Consider the following 5,836-nt stretch of genomic DNA (forward strand, 5'->3'; position numbering starts at 1 on the left):
GCAGCTTCTGTCTTTTCTTCCCGCACTTCTTCTCTCTCACTTCCTTGTTTCACTTTTACACAGAAGACACCAGACCCCACCCACCAGCACAGATTGTCTCCGGGATTCTGGCAGTGTCTGAATCTGTCCCTTGCTGCAGCAGGCAAAACCCACAGGGTCCTAGTGCTCTCTCAGTGGGACCACAGTTCACCCTCTTACACCCATAAGAGAAAAATATAATAAACCTAAATAACAGTGGCATAGAGTGCAATGGACACTGTTGCAACATTTGGACCAGGGCTTCCCAGCACATTGGTCAGATGTATGGGCCCACATAGCATTCTAAATCCTATAAGGAAATATGTGTTTCCCCCCCTTTCAGCATTATCCAGTAATGTCCCCTATCCTGGGTTCATTCTGGTATTTATGTCCCTCATCCTGGCCCCATCCTGACATATATGCTCCCAATCCAGGGAAATATGTTCCCCATCCTGGATCCATCCTGGTATATATGCCCCCAATCCTGGGCTCATCCTGGTATATATGTCCCCAATCTTCATATATGTTACCAATCCTGGTATATGTCCCTCATCTTGGCCCCATTCTGGTGTAGATGTTGCTTATCCTGGACCTCATCTTGTTATATATGTGCCTCATCTCTATCCTGCCCCAAGATCCTGCACCGTGTATCTCCATCCTTCCCCATGATCCTGCTCCAGGTGTCTCCATCCTGCCCCATCTATCTCCATACCTTCCTATCTGTCTCCATCCTGCCCATGATACTGCACCACGTGTCTTCATCCTGCACCATATCTCCATCCTGCCCCATGATACTGCACTATGTGTCTCCATGTTGCCCCATCTGTCTCCATCTTGCCCCATGTTCCTGCCCCATCTGTCTCTATTCCTCCCTATCTGTCTCCATCCCTCCCTATCTATCTTCATCCAGCCCCATGGTCCTGCTCCATGTGTCTCCATCCTGCCCCATGTTCCTGCCCCATCTATGTACATCCTGCCCCATGTCTCCATCCTGCCCATGATCCTGCACCATCCGTCTCCATCCTGCACCATGTGTTTCCATCCTCCACCATCTCACATGGTGTAGGATCATGATGCAGGAAGGAGACAGATGGGGCAGGAAGAAGACAAATGTTCTATGTGGCTCCATCTTGCTGCACAAACATCTTGAGGCTTGCCGCTTTCAATAAAAATAATAATAAAAAAAACACTTTCTCCTTACCTGGCCGCGTTCCAGTGGCGATGTCCAAGCCACGCATTTCAAGCGGGGACTCGCCAGCGAATGACAATGATGTCATACGCCGGTAACGTGTGTGCTGACGTCAGCTGCCAGCCTCCTATTGGCTGGCGGCTTTTAACTATTGCCGTGCAGGCCCACAATAGAGTTTAACTGAACCTGCGTCTCGGACGCAGGTTGAGTAACTGCACCCGCAGAATCCTGCAGAATCCTGCAGCTGGGGCCCGGTGAGCAGAAGAGAGGGGGCCCGATGTGAGCCCCCTCTGTTCACCGGGCTCCATACGCCATTCAGAGCAGTAGTGCCCTGATGGCGGCCCTGAGGATACGTTCACACAACCGTATTTTCAGTCTTATAATAATATTCTGTGTATGAAAAAGCAGACAGCATTCAAACCAATATTATTCAACGGGGCAGAGCAGATGAGCAATTTTTTTCACTGAACAAATCTGCGTGTGAAAAAATGGCGACAAACACGAGTTTAGTCTGTAAATCGAAGGAGACTCTACTGTTCTAATCTATGGGTGTGAAAAAATACTGACAACATGCGGAGCCACAGTGTAGCATTCAATTTTTATGGATACATTGTAATTCTGTAAAAAAGAAAGTGTAAAGGGTCTTGTAAATCATTAATAGCGGCTTCTGTACAAAACAAATTTGAATGTTTTTTTTAGACGCTCGTGTGAACCTACCCTCACTTTGATCTTTGTTTAATTAATTAAAAGGCTAGTAATATTACTATAAAAATAAATAAATTAACATATTTGGTATTAATGCATTCATAAAACTCACCTATAAAAATCTGAAATTAATTACGTAACCTGATTGGTGAACAAAACAAATAAAATAAAAATAAAAACGCCAGAAATACGGGTTTTTTTCTTTCTTCCCCAAAATAGTATCATTGCAAACATCAGTTTGGTGACAAAAAAAACATTAATTTCTACTGAATTTCTGAATTTTTGTTCACCACTTTAAAAAAAAAATAGGAAGTTTGCTATCACCATAATAATACTGACCTAGAGCACAGTGACCTACTGACCTCGGTTCCCAGGTCATTTTTACAACACAATGAACGCTGTAAAGACAAAACCCAAAAAACGAGTTCAGAATATCATGTTTTTCACCATTTTATCGCATTGAATTGTTTCCTTTGTTTTTCGGTAGATGATATGATAAAATGAACGGCGTCAATCAATAATCCATAGCTCAAATGGCTTTGTTGATGGAAAAATAAAGTTACAGCTTTTGTTAAAAGAGGAGGAAAAAAAATAAAGGCTATGTGCACACGTTGCGGATTCATGTGCGGATTATTCCGCGCAGAACTTGAAAAATCCGCAGGTAACACACCCTGCGTTTTACCTGGGGATTACCTGTGGATTTACCATGGATTTACGGCAGTTTTTGTGCGGTTTTCACATGCGTTTTTACACCTTCGGATTCCAATTATAGAGCAGGTGTAAATCGCTGCAGAATCCGCACAAAGAATTGACATGCTACGGAAAATAAACCGCAGCGTTTCCATGTGGTTTTGGTTTTCCATAGGTTTACATGGTACTGTACAACGCATGGAAAACTGCTGCGAATCCGCAGCCAAATCCAAAACGTGTGCACAAACCCAAAAAGTGTAAAGGTTTTTTTTTTTTTTATAACCACAAAGGGATTGGGTGATTGGGTAACAGTTATTTTGATTAGCAGGTTTTTTTATTTATTTATTTTTGTTTTGGGTTTTATTTATTTTTTCATGCATGTTTTTATTTCCAATTTATTTCACATAGTGTGTGGATCACCAGGTCATAAGACCTTCGGGGGCATTATTAGGAGAATTTAATATTCCATATATATACTGTGTGTGTTATATATATATATATAATTAATCTTTTTACTTGAGCAATTCGGTTAATGAACCATGCCCACCACCATATTCACAAACAGAGCGGCCAACCCTATCTAGCCAACATTCCCTCACATCATACATGTGACCTCACAGCTACTAGGTAATGAGAGAGCGTTCTACCTGTCATAATGGCCTCAGGGTGTAGGACATTCTACTGGCAGCCCACAAGTTATTAGCAACCCGCCTGGTACCATCAAGACATCATGGCTTCTCACAAGAAAAGCAGGAGATCCCATCCCAGAAGGAGAAGGACTCGCAGACCCCATAAAATGGGTAAATGTTATTGAGCCTACACTAAACAGTATAACCTCCATTATAATGCTATACATGTAATTCTTGGCAATGGCCAACCTTATATTTATACATTGGCTTCTTCTAGGTCATAAACGTAGACACCGTTATTACTCCAGAAGGCGGATGTAGCAGGACCAGGAATAGCCCCTTACTGCTGTCACCGATGACCACTTCTCTCCTGATCGAGTCCACTGGGGAAGTTGAAAACAAGAAATTCAGAACTTCATAATCTGTCAATAAATCAGCATAAGGGCACCGGCATGAAATAAACGACCATGAGCAGATTGCAGTCTCTTCTCTTAGTTTTATAGAACTAAAATTATTTAGATAAAATAAGGTAAAACAGGATTTACAGTGGATATAAAAAGAAACATTTTAGAATTTCTTCCACTTTTAAAGTCACCTGTAATCTGTACAAATCCACTGCAAAACAAACGGAAATCTTTTTTGATGGAAAAGTTTAAAAATAAAATTAACCCCTTTCTGACCTCGGACGGGATAGTACTTCAGATAGAGGTCAGAATCCCCGTCTTTGATGTGGGCTCCGGCAGTGAGCCGCATCAAAGCCGGGACATGTCAGCTGTTTTGAACTATTAACTAGTTAAATGCCACTGTCAAACACAGACAGCGGCATTTAACTACCGATTCCGGCCGGGCGGCCGGAAATGAGCGCATCGCTGACCCCGTCATATGATCGGGAGTCAGCGGTGCTTCTGCATTGTAACCATAGAGGTCCTTGAGACCTCTATGGTTACTGATCCCGGCTAGCTATGAGCGCCACCCTGTGGTCGGCGCTCATAGCACACCTGCATTTCTGCTGCATAGCAGCGATCTGATGATCGCTGCTATGTAGTAGAGGCGGTCGAGGTGTGCCAGCTTCTAGCCTCCTATGGATGCTATTGAAGCATGGCAAAAGTTAAAAAAAAAGTAAAAAAAATGTGAAAAAAAAAAAATATATGAAAGTTTAAATCACTCCCCTTTCGCCTCATTCAAAATAAATCAATAATAAAAAAAAAAAACAAACCTACACATATTTGGTATCGCCGCGTTCAGAATCGCCCGATCTATCAATAGAAAAAAGCATTAACCTGATTGATAAACAGCAAAGCAAGAAAAAAAAAATTTGAATCGCCAGAATTACATTTTTTTTGGTCGCCGCGACATTGCATTAAAATGCAATAACGGCCGATCAAAAGAACGTATCTGCACCCAAATGGTATAATTATAAACACCAGCTTGGCACGCAAAACATAAGCCCTCAGCCGACCCCAGATCATGAAAAATGGAGACGCTACGGGTAACGGAAAATGGAGCATTTTTTTTAGCAAAGTTTGGAATTTTTTTTCACCACTCAGATAAAAAATTACCCAGACATGTTAGGTGTCTATGAACTCGTAATGACCGGCCGGTCCGAAGGCACATCCAGAGTTCCCTTTGCAGGTGGAAATCAGTGCCTACCTACTAGCGCCTGGGTGTTGTAGTACTTCCCTGCTGAGCACCACGGGATAGTCCACACAACTGTCGTGTATGTTTCTGTTCTTTCTCTCCGTCCCCCAGATGATATGGATAGGACGCACCCGTATGACGGGGTAGTCCTGGAGCTATGTTATAGGGACCCTAGAGACGCCCATCTCCCACAATTTGCCTCCGTTGTCTTCATTAGGTGAATTAGGTGAGACAGCCAACCTATAATTAACTGTCCTGCCGTTGGTTTGAAGTAATGCTTAGAGCCCAATACTTCCTCGGCGTTCCGGCCACCGGCTACGCGCCTCAGTAGGATGTTGCCGATCTCTTGGCACGACTCCTACTGGTTCTATCGCCTTTTGCTGTGATCTCGTTTCTCACTTCTCCACAATAAACCTCGCTTCTTGTCCTTTCTTAAGATTCCGCCGCAATGTAGAGCAGGCACGGCTCCGTAACGAACTGTTCTGTTCGATAGGCCACTGTCAGGATCCCACCCCTGACAGGGACCCCCCTGAATCTTCCCAAGCAACGCTCTTCTCTCACCAGGTGTTGCCTGGGTAAAACCCAGTCAGCTTCTCCCTAACTTCCTATCCAACCCCCAGTTTTACCCAAGTGTGAGGAGTGGCCTAATACATAGAACCCTTTGCTCCCCCTGGTGGCTGGAGTGTGAAGTGTAATGTGTGACTGTGATGCCTGGTCAGGTGAACTCCTTTAGTGCAATCAGACGTACCATCACTCCCCTTAGTGGCAGAGCGACCAGGTCTCTGGGGCGCTGCACTAAGTCTTTTTGGGTAGTTGTCTATCAGCATGGTACATCTAGAATTGGCAATCTTTCTCCACAATTCTTTGCAGTAGTGCTCCAAATCTGTTAGATTGCAAGGGCATCTCCTCAGTACAGCGCCCTCTTCAGGTCATCCCACACATTTTCAATTGGATTCAGATCTGGGTT

At 43.8% G+C, this 5,836-nt stretch overlaps 1 long non-coding RNA gene across 1 annotated transcript; it reads left to right on the forward strand.

Moving 5' to 3' along the window:
* Nucleotides 1–3,177: 3,177 nt before the first annotated feature.
* LOC143768496 (uncharacterized) lies at nt 3,178–3,707 on the forward strand. Its single transcript, XR_013213897.1, has 2 exons — nt 3,178–3,458; nt 3,540–3,707. It is a non-coding gene; the product is annotated as an uncharacterized LOC143768496 (long non-coding RNA).
* Nucleotides 3,708–5,836: the final 2,129 nt, after the last annotated feature.

This window comes from Ranitomeya variabilis, chromosome 4, assembly GCF_051348905.1.
Source record: "Ranitomeya variabilis isolate aRanVar5 chromosome 4, aRanVar5.hap1, whole genome shotgun sequence".
NCBI classification, from domain to species: Eukaryota; Metazoa; Chordata; class Amphibia; order Anura; family Dendrobatidae; genus Ranitomeya; species Ranitomeya variabilis.